Genomic DNA, 15,038 nt, shown 5'->3' with positions numbered 1-15,038 from the left:
TAACAGATTTGAAGACTTAAATTCTTCCTAATTATAGATCCGTGCCCAAGCATTCATCTCAATTCCTTGGAAGCCATGTTTAATAAAATAGAAAAATCTTTTTTTTAAAAAAAACACCCTTCCCATCGCCCAAGTGCTACATTTAAGGTAAAGAATCGATCATTGCTGAGCGTTTAGCTTCCCCTCGTCATCACCCCCCCCAGCTCTTATTTCACAATTTTCGTGTCGATCACCGAATTTGTCATTATTCGCCCTCATTTCGCCCCTTCGTATCCTGCCAATTGGCATTCGCTGATGCCTAATCTTAGACTTTATGGCTGTATTACATTGAAAATCAAATAAATTAACATTTTAATTCAAACTGCATGAATTTAAACACTTCCTTCGAAACTTATGCATATCGTTTGTTTTTTTTATCCATGATTTTTAATTAACGTAGATAAGATGATAAAGTTGCGTCATATTGTGATAAATATATATTTGTTTAAATCTTGTCAGTCTCATCACAATAAAATCCTATTAAATATTAAAATATTACTATAATTAACATTTAAATATTTTAAAATATATTAAATGATGTTCTCTATCGAAATGTTCGATTTACATTAGATCATCACTTTTTTTAGACTGACAAGATTTAGACAAAAAGTAGATAAGTTTCCTGCAGTGTAAATCGGACTCTTCTTTCAAATTATCTTCTTCACAATTTCCTTGGTGAGAAACTTGACAGTAGGCAGTCCGCAGAATCCAAGTTCTCTCCTCATTTCACATCCTCCTCAATTTCTTTCACTCTGCTTCATCCCCTCGTCCTTTAATGTCCCATACTTCTTGCCTTCCTCCTTCACAAAATTGGATTCGATTTGAAAGGGCGGAACCGAGAACCTACTGCCCTTAAATAGCATTTACAAAATAAAGAGCCCTAGTTTAGTGTCTTTTATGCAGCGAATTCCCTCTGAGTAGCCGTCTCTTGACTTAACCGCCTCTTAACTCCGAAAAGATAAGTGTTTTTAAAAGTAAGGTTTTGCCGCCTTGCCCTGTATCAATTTGTATGTAAATCGTGGCTTTATGAAGTGTCTGTGGTGATTTACGAAACGACGTGCTCTGTAATCATTCTCGGTTATGGGTAGGAGTACAAATATTTTGTCTCAGATTCCGACATTTATAGTATCGTCCTTGGTCTGCATCCTTAAATATCCTTTCTCTCACTGATTTTCTTGGTATCCATAAATTTATTTAATTAATCTCTCACAAAAAATTCCAATGTGTCTGAAGGAACATCGTCCATTACATTCCATTTCTGGTCAAGGTTTAACCTCTCACTTGTTTCTTTTCCCTGAAATTTAGGCTATATTCAAGATTGAATCTGTGTGTCTGCGTGTTTCATTCAAAATTAAATTCGAAGACATCTCGCAGAGTCAGGTCCTATATTGTTCCGGGAATCCTCTGTACTTGTGTGGAATCGGTACTGAAAGCATTGATACGCTTGGCGTCTCCTCTTCGGAATGCCGGCTCGGCGTCGCGACGCTCGGCGTATTTTTGCGTTTTATCGCTTGTCGTCCCAAGGCTAATTTTTCTTTTGTATACAATCGTTTTCAGGCATCTTTGCGACAGACCTCGGACGCTTGGCGTCGTATTAGCGACGTACGGTCTTATACCACTCCAAAACTATGTTTGCATATATACGTATATATATTCATTTGTTTTTCCTTACATGGTACATGCACACATTTAACATTGAACTGAAATTACTACTTGGTAACAAAATAGGTCTAGCGGTTAGAACGCTGGCCTTGTAATCCTGGGGTCTCGGGTTCGATTCCCGGCGGTGCCCGAATTTATAACTTGTGTTGGGCAAGGCCGTGGTCTAGGCAACACGGAGTTTTCCTCCGTGGCATCCCAACAATTACTCCATTCACACACAGAAGAAGGCAATGGCAAACCACTTCTGGATCATCTGCCAAGAACGTATATGAACAGGTCCCAGTCCGAGAAAAGGATGGAAGGATCCTGTTCATATGGACCTGTCGTCAGACAGAACACTAAATAAAATAAAATAGACAAAATAGGTAGTATTTGTGGTTTTCTGGCCTGTGACTGCTTGTAGTCATATGAGTTGCAGCCGACGTTTCGAAAGAACGGTACGACTCGATCCCAATGTTCTGAATTGTGGCGCCGTGTGTTGTAAGAAACTTTTCTATGGAACATATCAACTCTACTTACGAAGAATATACCACATTGGAGCCCATACTTTACCTCTGTATAGTTCTCAGTCGCTTCGAATTGAAATCTATCTAATGGAACTCATCCAAGTGTTACTACAATTTTGTTTAAATGCTCCTCAGTCAGAAACATTTTCTTCTGCGCTGTGGATTATCTCAACAGGACTTATCGTACCTCATGGCGTAGGTCTCAAAAATACAACGTGGAAGAGATTATCCAGACAGAAAAAATGTATTCGTTTCTATGCATCGTTGCGTAAATCCTTTTTTTTAAAAAAAATTCCAACTCAGTGTTCCTTTTTCCACCCAGTCTTACGTTGTGATTGCCTTTTTGTCCAGAGGCGAGTGTGTTACAATTCACAATTTTTCAACGTGTAAATAGTTTATAATCCTTAAAAAACACATTGTAACTAGTTCTAGAAATCATTTTCTGCAAACAATTATAGCGAAACGTCTTATAATTTGTATTTTTAATTTATGGAGTAATGAATTTTTGGGGTGTAAGATTTTCTGAGTGACGTTTCAGAATCGGGGAATAATCTGTATATATTTTTTTATTTACCATGTTTTATTTTCTGAAATTTGAGAGCACCTTTTAAAGTCCATTGTCTCAGTTTCTTCACCAATAAATTGCTCTTAATTTTGTGTTTATTTTCGTTTTGAAATATTCATAGTACAAACAGCAATTAAGTGGCGTTAACCAGTCGATCTTTATAATGGTGAATTTTTGTGTTTTCTTTGCGGTACGGACTGAATTCTTAAATATTCTTTGGAGATTCGGCTTCAAAGGGATAAGGTCACAGAGTACAAAGATCACTTTTGATACAAGTACATTTATTCAATGCTCAAATTTGAGAAAATGTTAACTGATAATTTTTCTTTGCTATTAAAGGAGAATTCTGGGACTCTGCTCCATGGCGTTAGATCTCTGTTATTTTCTGTTGCGAGGTGAGAATGTCTTTGCTCGTGGCATGAGGCAGCATTATGGTAAGTTGGGGCTTCAGCGATATCATAATTCAAATTCAAAAGCTGTTTTGATAGTGACACTTTGAAGTTGGTGGAGCACAGTTTCACACCTTGAATGAAGTGATGGATGTGTAATGCATCTGTTATAGCTTTTTTGTTCGCAAGGGATTAAAAGTCCTATAGACGGAAAGAACCTCAGGCGATGTATCCCTACTTCCTACATGTTTCCTCGTTTCATCTTTCGTATCTGTCCGTATGGAATCAGCAAATATCAAGCAGACGAAACATGACGTACGGTTGATGGTAGGCTTACGTTAAACCTCGCCTTCCTCCTAGTTCTTACTTAAAATCTTTTCCCCGTTTCTGCGTCGTCTTAATGCCGGGTAGGGGTTAAGCCGTCTTCCCCTGCCTGTGTTGTATTTTATCTTCAAAAATACTGAACTTGAGTGGAACTTAAGCTTACATCTGTAAATAACTTTTTTTTATATACTAAAAGGAAATAAAATATATAATAATTTTCACATGCCATTACGTCTCTACAAATGTCAAGAATGTGTTTGCGTGGAATTAGCAAGTGGAATGATGAAAGGGAATTAAGAAATAAATATCGCAGAAATGAAACTGAAAGTTGTGAGTTTAATTCTAGACATTGTGTTAATTGTGGTAAGATACTTAAACTTTAAAAGTTGAATGGTAAATATATATACACCACCCCCTTTTAACATACATTAACTCTGTATTTTGCCCACATAATATATTTATGGGTTTTCATTTGATTCTCAGAGTAAACAGCAATTATTTCCTTAAACAGCGTTAAGCAATTCCGTTCTCGTAATGGTGAATTGTTGTGTTTTCTTTGCGGTAGGAAGTGAGTTATCAAATAATTTATTATCCATTCGAGATTTGGCTTCAGAAGGTCCAATATGTTTGGTCGCAATTAGAACTAGACTTGTTGAATAAATAAAATATTGCTGTCTGATATGGATCTGTGACTTCATAAAACTGTAGTCATGATAATGACTGTTGACGTATAAACTTCCACCCTTACTAAAGTTACTTTTATAGTTGGGTGTAAGGATTTTGTTAATATTTCTAGACCAAACAAAAGAACGAAGTTCTTTTAAGGAGTTCTGTGACTACACACGTATGTTTCGAACATTCTTTGTTTCCATAGATTTCTGTCTTGTGGGTTGTTGCGCTGTGGAGACTGGTCGATGTTTACCAACGTTTCAGAGGTCATACTGCCTCCATCATCAGGGCGATGAAGATTTCTGTCTTCTGGGTTATTGCGCTGTGGAGACTGGTCGATGTTTACCAACGTTTCAGAGGTCATACTGCCTCCATCATCAGGGCGATGAGTATGAAGATTTCTGTCTTCTGGGTTGTTGCACTGTGTAGTCTGGTCGATGTTAACCAACGTTTCGGAGGTCATACTGCCTCCATCATCAGGGCGATGAAGATTTCTGTCTTCTGGGTTGTTGCGCTGTGTAGTCTGGTCGATGTTTACCAACGTTTCAGAGGTCATACTGCCTCCATCATCAGGGCGATGAAGATTTCTGTCTTCTGGGTTATTGCGCTGTGGAGACTGGTCGATGTTTACCAACGTTTCGGAGGTCATACTGCCTCCGTCATCAGGGTGATGAAGATTTCTGTCTTCTGGGTTGTTGCGCTGTGTAGTCTGGTCGATGTTTACCAACGTTTCAGAGGTCATACTGCCTCCATCATCAGGGCGATGAATATTCAATATTGATGTCGGAGGCAGTATGACCTCCGAAACGTTGGTAAACATCGACCAGTCTACACAGCGCAACAACCCAGAGGACAGAAATCTTCTTACTCACCGCTGTGATAACCTCAAGTCTTACATTCTTTGTTTCTATGGCAACTCTGTCGAGTTGGTCTTTTACAGACTAACACTTTGTGCTGGAAGGGTCACAGATAAAGCGTTGCCCTAGGGATAGGTTAATTTACAGAGGGTTGGAGTACAGGATGCTATAGTAAGGGTAACGATAATTAGAAAACCTAAGAAGAAGGAAGTTGCGAAGGGACAAGAAAGAAACCCACAAAGAGACAGACAAAAAGCCAAGTTGATACTTCACTGGCTTAGCATGTATGATGAATGGGGATGTAAGTAATTAGAGTAAAACTTACATCATACATCCTTCTTATAATGGGGGGGGGGGATAACGTGCTGATGGGGGTTGATGTTTCGGAAAAACAACAGTATTCAGTGAAAGGTGTTAAAGGAGTGGTATATGTACTCCATCGAGGCAGAGGGGTGTACGTGTAATTTATCATGGCAACTTTTTCTTTTTGTGTATGCGATGACAAAACGTTGAAGGACGAGAGCTGCTAATTTAGCCTATCAGCCCACTCTGGCGTTATTAAAATGAACTAACTCTTGTCGTTTGAAGTGCTTGTTGCTGTAATAGGCCTGATATGGATATTTTGGTAATTAGATCTCGCCACGAGAGCGATCTGTAATACGGAAGGGGATCTTGTGTGATGAAGAGTAAGGTCTTCGATCTACTACCGAGTCGAACGTGGTAAGATACGTCTAATACCGTTCACAAAAGATGGATTCTCGTGGTTATTAAGTTTGTTTCGTAGATGTCGCTGTGAAATTCGGGCGAAATAGAAAAAAAAAGTAGATTTATGTATTAGAATATTTTTATCATTTTTTAAAGTTAATTTTATGAAATTAAAATAAGAAATTAACTAAATACCACTTCAGAAGTAGATAACGTGTGTTAAACACTGCTAAGAGTTAAATAAACCACTGTAGACAATCTCAAATCAGTTTCGTTCGCCCTGATCCTTCAAAGTATATCCAGTTTTATTTGAATCATATATGGTGTCCGGTGGGGGCGTCGTCACGAGACGCTCGGCGTCGATTCGATAATGTCGTTTCTTAGTGCATTCCAAGACTCAGGTATCTTTTGTCAGTAGGCGTCTTCATTATCGGCGTCGGTTTTGTCGGAATCGAGTCTTGTGGTGTTTTCTTGTCTCATCTGCGCAGGAGAAGGCGTCGTTTGACGGCGTCTTGACGCATGTCGTCGGACTCTGCTTGTCAGTGCGTGTGTAGCATGTATGTAAGTCTTTCTTTCAGTGAAGTATCGTTTAATATTTTAGAAGAATAATTTCGAGTATTATTTATATCGATTTCTCGTTTTAATTCGATGGAGATTGTCACCGAATGTGGAGCGGATAACAAGATCGACTAGAAGAAACAGAGACGAAGATGAATGACAAAGTGAAAGGAAGTTGTTCGCTGCGGGTTGCCTATGGAGACTGGAGCTGCTTGTTTGCAGCTCTGCTGTTTATAATTGAGACAAATTTAAGGCCATCAGTAGCAATTACGTAAGAGAAATTGTATCTGTCTGGTGGCTTACCTTGTGGTTACGTAAGACTGAGAGGCTGAGACAAATTACCTCAGCGAGGTAACACGGTCATCCTCAGAGATCTGATGCAACTGCATATCTTAACTTCTGGACCCATTATCGCCACGAACATGGGTGTTTTCCACACTCTAGCCTCCATGTCTGTCTTTTTTGGGTTTTTTACTACCGGGGGGGAGCATCAGTGCAACAGTGAGGTACGTGATATGAACGGAAGGGCACTTTTGAAATTGCACTCCAATAAGTACATTTTTCCAATCGTGTTGTTATTGTAGCAATGGGGTGAGACTGTGTGGGTGGCAGATAGACCCTTTTTCCATCCCTCAGGGGATACACGTGTGAATGTGGAGCAGCGGTGGAAATAAACTGACTGGGTGAAACCAAAGGACCCGGAGAGAAATGTGTCCCAGTGTCATTTTGTCCAACGCAAATCCAACTTGTGCTGCCTGGGACTGGGTGTGAACCAGGGCCTTTGCAGTGAAAACCGCCTGACACGGCAATCCGAAGTTCTTTAATGAGTGGAGTGGTTATAAACTGTATCGTCTATTTCAGTGGTTTTTCAACCTGAGGTACGCGTACCGCCGGGGGTACGCGAAGATATCTTAGGGGGTACGTAAAATTTAAAAAATATTATTTTATGATAAACACTGAATAATGAGTAATGTAATTTATTTAATTTATTTTAGATATAGATTATATACTACGTATAACTTGAATTATACACGAACAACTTGGGGGTACAAAGTTGACGTTTTTTTTTCCTGTCTGACGACAGGTCCATATGAACAGGATCCTTCCATCCTTTTCTCGGACTGGGACCTGTTCATATACGTTCTTCGCAGATAATCCAGAAGTGGTTTGCCATTGCCTTCTTCTGTGTGTGAATGGAGTAATTGTTGGGATGCCACGGAGGAAAACTCCGTATTGCCTAGACCACGGCCTTGCCAAACACAAGTTATAAATTCGGGCACCGCCGGGAATCGAACCGAGACCCCAGGATCTTTTTGATTCTTCCTTCTGTCTTCATTATTTCGTTCCCTGTCTTTCTTTCTTTCCAGAATACTAACCAGTGACATTTTTATACCACTATCACCCCCTCTCCCAAAACCTCGTAACTAGGTTTTCAAAAATCAGGAAATGAACCTTCAGATACCACGAAAGATTCAAAATTTCTGCTCCGTGGAGTTAAGATTCATTTCGTTAATAAATGGGCCAAATTAAATTAATGTTTCGCGTCACGGCTTGCAAGTAAATAATAAGTGAAATTGCATTTCCCGCTTTCATGTGATATTAAATTTTATTTTGTTTGATTGAGTGAATATTGCTGAAGTGGGCTTCAAAGATGTGTTTCACTTTAATTAAATGTGAGATCTGCATTCGAATCGATCATGGAAGGTGATTTCTTTACCGACTAATATAAATCTCAGATAATTAATATCACGAAATATGTCGTATTTCCATGTATTATTATAGATGTCAGGATTGAACAAATCTATGGATATTTCCCATCTTTTTTTTTTGTCGTAAATGCTGAAAAAATTGAAATCTGTGCTCGGTTTCGGTGCCACTAGCTGCACTCTGAATTCTGCTGAAAGCTGTTAGGTCTTCGAGGATGCATGCATTTCGCGAAATCGATGTATGATAAGCCGCTATTGTGTTACGTGTAGAGAGAATACGTGTTTAGGTTCCATCACCGATCTGCGTCACTCTGCCAATTAGGTTAATGGCCAGTCACTCATTCAGCCAGCTGGACAGTCGGTTGGCTGGGACGCGAACATTGGCTTCAAAACGCACAAGGACCTGACAGGTTACCTTACTTTCCTGATTCCACGTCTGATACAGATAAATGGTGTGAATAGTTACCATAGTTATAAACACGCTGTTGAACTAGTTTGTGTAATTTAAGCCAGGTGTTAAGTAAATATGTGCGTCACGCAGTTTTTACTGTAAACAGCGATTATTTCCTTAAACAGCGTTAACCACTTCATCTTTGTAATGGTGAAATGTTGTGTTTTCTCTGCGGTACGGACCGAATTCTTAAGTATTTCTTAGACTAGTGGGTTTTAATATCAACATTAGAGATTATAAGGTAGTATATTTGCGTCATATTGTGAATTAGGTTAATATTTTAATATTTTCCGTCAAATCACAATTTTAATAAGATAATAAAATATAAAATATTTAAAATATCATTTTAATTTCACGTTCCGCATCGAATGGTCGATTTAGAAATTGGAACGTCTCTTACGACATGTTTCGGTTATAAACTGCATAACTTTGTAAATGATTGTAATTTGAGTTTTAAATTTACCAATCTAATTTATACCTGAGGACGGTTAAATATAACCGAAACATGTCGTAAGAGACGTTCCAATTTGTAAATCGATCATTCGATGCGGGACGTGAAATGAAAATGATATTTTAAATATTTTATATTTTATTATCTTATTAAAAATTGTGATTTGACGGAAAATATTAAAATATTAGAGATTATGTACGAATGCAGTAAAACCATGCTTACCTTCCCTTCACTTCTCATCTTTTTTGTCTAGCATTATCAGAAGGACGAACGGGCACTGCCTGGGGACCTTTATAGCCTTAAATTTATTTTCCCTCCCCACTCTCTCTTCGCTCTCAGAACGTAAAGTAATGTATCAGTCAACACACTACAAAGTAGTGGTTAAAGAGTAACTTTGAAAATGTTTTGCTTGTTAATATAATATGAAACTTAAAACATGCCTCGATTATGAGTTGGGTAGACATCGTGAAGTTCTTATTACTCAGTCTTGGGAAGTTTATTAATGTACATACCACTTAATTGATCAGTTATTCTGAGTCAGTGTACTTTGTCAGTAAGTCTATAATTGGCCACAGTGCCTGCCTGATGTAGTTGAACATCGCTCATGGAGCACTTTTTCAAATTTGTGCGTTTTGCTATGAAGTCCCTGCGACGGGCCGATCCCCAATGGAAGGTGCTCTGTTAAATGCCTAAAAAAGTTTCTTAGATTCGAAAGTTACTTTTTATAATTGGCAAGGCCCAGCTTATAGTATGTAGAATTTTAAGAATATAAATTTGAAAATTGTTTACTGAGAAATATTATATGTTTTATTCATTTCTGTTTCTATGGTAATACAACTGAAATTTATTAACATACTGATAACTATAAACATAATTACCAAGCTTTAATTCGTGTTAATGTTAATCTCAGGCCCATTTATCGGCTGTCTGGGAATACCGATAAAATTTACATTATTATAATCAGCTTTCGTTAAGTACGGAGCTGCCGTAGTGCAGTGACTGGCTACAGGCCGCGTGACCAGGGTTAAATTCCTCGACACGTAAGAACATTTGTCTTCGTCGCCAAGTCCACACTGTTTCCTGAACCACGTGTCCTGTTTCGTCTGTCGCAAAGGACCGTAAAATGAACTTGCACGATCCTACACAGTGCTAAGGTTGGGAATTGCTGGAGCTGTACCACCAGCACCCTACACTCTTTCGAAGCATTGTGCTCAATTTAATATTGTGTTTCTAAAACTCGTTTAATCCACGTGAAGTATACTTTTTTCTAGAATGCAATAACTGGTCAGTGTATTTATTTGGTATTCAGCTTGTTAACATATTCTACAAGTTACAAGGCGAATATGAAGTACTTTAAAACAAATTCCGTGTCTTTACGAGAACTCATCATGGGCTTGCGTGCACGTGTCAGTCCAATCGATACAACTTGAGAACCGCTAGGAGAATTTAGATGAAATTTGGTGTGGAGGTACATGAAATCGTCATAATTAATCCTCTCTCTTTATACCCCCTTATTCACCGCGAATTGTTCTTCTAAATATGCTTGTGTTGGTATTAGCCAATGCTGACGTATATTACCACAAGCTTTGCTAGGGGCAAGTGGTCCAGTGGTCGAAGGATCAGAACGGAGCAGATATTTTCTACCAGACTAGTACGTAAACTTTCTTCGTCTGTGATGTGTCGCCTCTCATTTGGCAGCCGAGATAACCTGGCCGCGCGGTAATTACTCAAACGCATGTACAGTCTTCTCTGTCGTAGTTAACATTTGGAATCAGGGACGTATGTGTCTTTTGATAGTCTAATAGTCTGCAAATATTTTATTCGGGCTTTGACACGTGAAAGGGCGAGGCGGTGACTGTATTTGCGAGAGATATCAAATGTGTGCGAGGTGCTTAGTTGAGTTACGCCCTGAGTGCTCGCTAATACACTAACGCCAGCTGTAGTTAGCGACAAGAAGCCTAACTAGATTTTCAATCTGTGTTGATAATGAGATTAAGAACCCAGCGCCACTGCAAATGAGTGGGAGGTGTCGACTCGTCGACTGACCGCAGCTGATGTTGGTGTCAGCGGGGTCGAGCTGCTAACTTGCCCGTGCTCCGAAATGGTACACACGGACTTGTGTAAATATTGACATTTCGGGGGTCTGTGTCCGTCATGCGGGAAGGACCCTGGACGAATAATGAGTGTTGAAACCACTCTGCATACGTTACGTTACAGCAATCCGAGAAATTGAAACTTTTTGTTCTTTCCGTGTTTCCGGGAATAGCCTCGCCCATTAGTTTCCTGATTCAGGAGGTCTAACGTTGTATCTCGTCCTGCGCCGACGATAATTCAGAATCTGCGTGAGATTTGACACTGCGCAGTGCAGTCTTGTAGAATTTAACCGACGTTTCAGAGGTCCGTACTGACTCCATCGTTGGAGTGATACACAGCAGGATTTAATTTTAAATCTTCCTTAACCTCATATGAGCAGGAGTATCACAGTCCCTGACTACGGATTGGACGACCGGGGATCGATCCCCGACGGGGGGGGGGGGGGGCAGAGGATTTTTCCTCTAGCCTCTGCGTCCAGACAGGTTCGAGGGCCCACCCAGCCTCCCGCCCAGTGGGCACTGGCGTCCTTTCCCGGGGTAAAACGCGACCGGGGCGTGACACTGACCACTCACCCCATCTAGTGTCGAGGTTAAGAATGAGTAGGAGCTATAACTCCTCTCCCCCCAAGCGCCTACATGGCGTATAGTAGGACAGCTTTAATTTAGATTTTAATCCACTTTATAATGTGTACTCCTCAGATGATATCATCATTATTATCAAATTCTACCACAAAATTGACGACAAGTTAATAATGAAAGTGGTCAGTGGTACAAAATAGACTGGGACAAACGAAAGTAGTGAAATTATTATGAGAAATTACGATTAAAACGAAGACAAAATATCAGACTGAGAAATTAAGGAGTGGAAGTTTTGACCGAAGATTATCGTGAGAAGGAGAAGAAGAAGAAGAAGAAGAACATGTAGTAGAATGAAGATGAATGGAATTGAAGGAGACAGAGATCGGATGCCACGAACAAAACAAAAAAAAGAGAGATGTTATTATGAACTGCTCTGAATTCAGTGTTCTGTAAGCAGCGGGGCTCTGTCATATAACGCGAAGCTCTGAGCTGTAAAATCTCCGGAAACTAGCCAGATATCTCCACTTACCCACTGACCTTATCTTGTGCATCAGCACATTACGATGTCCTTGCCTGTCCGTCGTGCCCCCTTTATGAAGTTCAGTGCAGTTCAACGACGTGACACGTACGCTGAAGTTGTTTTTCATTGTGAGCGCGTCTCCAGACTTGCATACACACGTCGAGGCGCCTACATGGATGTCCGTTGGCGTCGTGACGCGGCGCTTAGAAATTGTTTGTATTCCATCTGTGACTGCAACAAGGGAACAACATCATTTGATGATATTTCAGGTTATCTTATATAAGTTTACCGACGTTTCGGAGATGTTACTGACTCTGTCAGGGTGACGAGTCTTCCTGGTGATGGAAGCAGTAAAAATCTGCGAAACGTCGGTCAATTTCTGCCAGATTGCGCTACGCAAAATTACAGAATACAGTCAACTTTGTCTCACGTAATGTATCAGCTATTTCTGTGACTACGTCGCTGGGAGACATTTATCTCTGCTCCGCCTGTACAGATGAGTTACGTCAGAAAGTTTATTATCCGAATTTCGAAACTTATGCCATGGTTGGTATTGTTATGTATATTATATTTTTATCCGGAATCCAGGACAGAATTAAATCATGACAATGTTTTAAATTACATTAAAACTTAGAGTAAAATAGTTAATTTCGGTGAAGCACGAAGTCTTAGATATTATCTTATATATTTTATCTTTCAAATTTCTGTCCAGAGAGACTATTAACACGCACATATTTAAGAAACAATTAACATAAGGAAGAATAATAAAGAGAATGAACTAGGAAGTGATGCATGAATAGAATGGGAGACAGAAGAAGAGACGGCGAAGAGATAAAGGAACGCAAAGTCGACCGTCAGAATCTTAGTGTTTGATGCCATGCGCATAAATCGATACTCGAAACCTGTTGGATACTTAAGTCTTACGTGTTTCGACTGCGGTATAAACGCCTGTTTGAATTGACCTCTCAAAGCCACATGGTAAATATATGCACCACTAGTTTTAACGCTCACTGTCACCTTGGATAGTGAGATCGTGGGTTTGAATCCCGCTCAAGGCATTAATGTTTATCCTCGTAATTCTGCGTTGTGTAAGTAGAGACCTTGGAACGTGCTGATCACCAGTCAAAGGATTTCTGCCAGATATGTAAAATGATTAATTATTTCAAAAGTATTTCTGGATTGGAAAGGTCACAAGTCCTAATCCGTAAGAGATGATAATTATGATGATAAAATTCATGGAAATTTTTATAACTAATGCGACTTTTGGGTTATACAGATGGGTTATGTTCCATTTAGATGATTTTTTTCTTTACTTTTTACACTTGAAACAGCGTATCAGTCAATTAATTTGAGAGGAATCTCATAAGGACCATTTTCTGCTCGTGTGGTGAGAGACTTTGTAATATTCCTGTAGTTCCAGAAATAGTTTTCTGGGTCACGCCGGCTCCGAAGGAAAACGAATCAGACGCAAATTCAAACAAAATACCAAACAGTGTTAAAAAAAACTCGAAATATCCCGCGCACGGTTTAACGATGCATGGCGTCGTCATGGAAACGTGTTTATATATATATATATATATTTTTGTTGTTTTTTGCAGAAATTAGTGGGTTGAATTCGGAGTTGGGCAGGAATTTTCGACGAGTGGTTTTTCTGCCCCCCTTTTCAGAGGGTACAGAAGGAGTGTGGGTTTTGGGATTTTGTTAGCGCGACACAAAAGTTTTGGAGTTCAAAGCGAGAGAAAAGATCGACGTAGAGCTTTGTAATGGGTAATTAACTACCTAGGCTTTTATCCTGGACTGGCAGTCAAGTTGGGTCTGGGGTCGTACTGTTTTATAAAGGGTTGAAGTGGGGGTGGGTTCTGTTAATATTCACGTACCTGTGAGGGTTATGTGACTTCATTGTTCTCATGCAGGCAACTTCACCTCCCTTGGACCCATAACACTTTTTTTTATAACGATCAAACGTTACTGAATACGACAGGAAAATTTCATGTCAACAAAATTAAAACTGTCATTGTTATAAACTTCTGTAAAGCTGCGAGGAAACTGTGATAATACTTCCCCTCGTCGCCATGGCGGTGTGTGTTGCAGGAGAGCCTAATGTAAGTCAGTATTCAATAGAAATCTCGTTACATTTCCACATAGACGCGTCTCTAATTTGGAGAGTGAAGGAAAATGTTGCTGACTAATTGCGTTTCCTGAAGTAATCCAGATGACACGCCTCTGCCACGGACGTTGATTGACGTCCTAAGTCTCTTTGAGACATGTAATTAAGCTGCCCCAAACACTCGGTAGTAGGTTGAGCTTAGTTATCTCAGGTAAATGAAGAATCTTAGTGCTTATGTCCTGAATTCATTGTCTGGAAAGCGTCGTTGAAATAATAACTCCTCGTGTCCAGCTGTACAGAATTACTTTTGTAAACTTTACATTAAATAAATATTAAATTGAAGATATCCGTCTTCTGGGTTGTTGCGCTGCGTAGTCTGGTCGATGCTAACCAACGTTTCGGAGATCATACTGCCTCCGTCATCATCATCGCCCTGATGACGGAGGCAGTATGACCTCTGAAACGTTGGTTAACATCAACCAGACTACACAGCACAACAACCCAGAAGACGGAAATCTTCATACTCAACGCTGTGAGAACCTCAAGTCTTACAAATATTAAATTAACGAAGAAATAGAACAAAATTAAATTCCGATAATTCCTACAGACATTCTTGTAAGGATCTTAAGGTCTTGTCATTTCATGTGTGATTTCGCGGTTTCACGAAGGCGAGTTTGATGGCAGATTACTTCTTGGTTGTTGCACTGTGTCTGGTAGACTCTTACCAATGTTTCAGAGATTCTTTGCTACCTCCATCAGCAGAATTCTGATGGTGGTGGCAGTGAGAACCTCTGAAACGACGATAAACTTCTACCAGACTACACAGTGCAACAAACAGGAAGGTATTCTTCCTAATT

The 15,038-nt window shown here is 39.6% G+C and overlaps 1 protein-coding gene across 5 annotated transcripts in view; it reads left to right on the top strand.

The window, feature by feature from the left end:
* The window catches only part of Ten-a (Teneurin-a transmembrane protein), a 582,153-nt gene that overhangs the window by 317,399 nt on the left and 249,716 nt on the right, over positions 1 to 15,038 (top strand). The gene's annotated exons all lie outside the window — the stretch shown is intronic.

Source organism: Zootermopsis nevadensis, unplaced genomic scaffold (assembly GCF_977971745.1).
Source record: "Zootermopsis nevadensis isolate Lab colony 2312 unplaced genomic scaffold, Znev_1.0 Znev_ptg000016l, whole genome shotgun sequence".
In the NCBI taxonomy this organism is placed as follows: domain Eukaryota; kingdom Metazoa; phylum Arthropoda; class Insecta; order Blattodea; family Termopsidae; genus Zootermopsis; species Zootermopsis nevadensis.
This window is presented reverse-complemented; position numbering and strand designations above follow the sequence as displayed.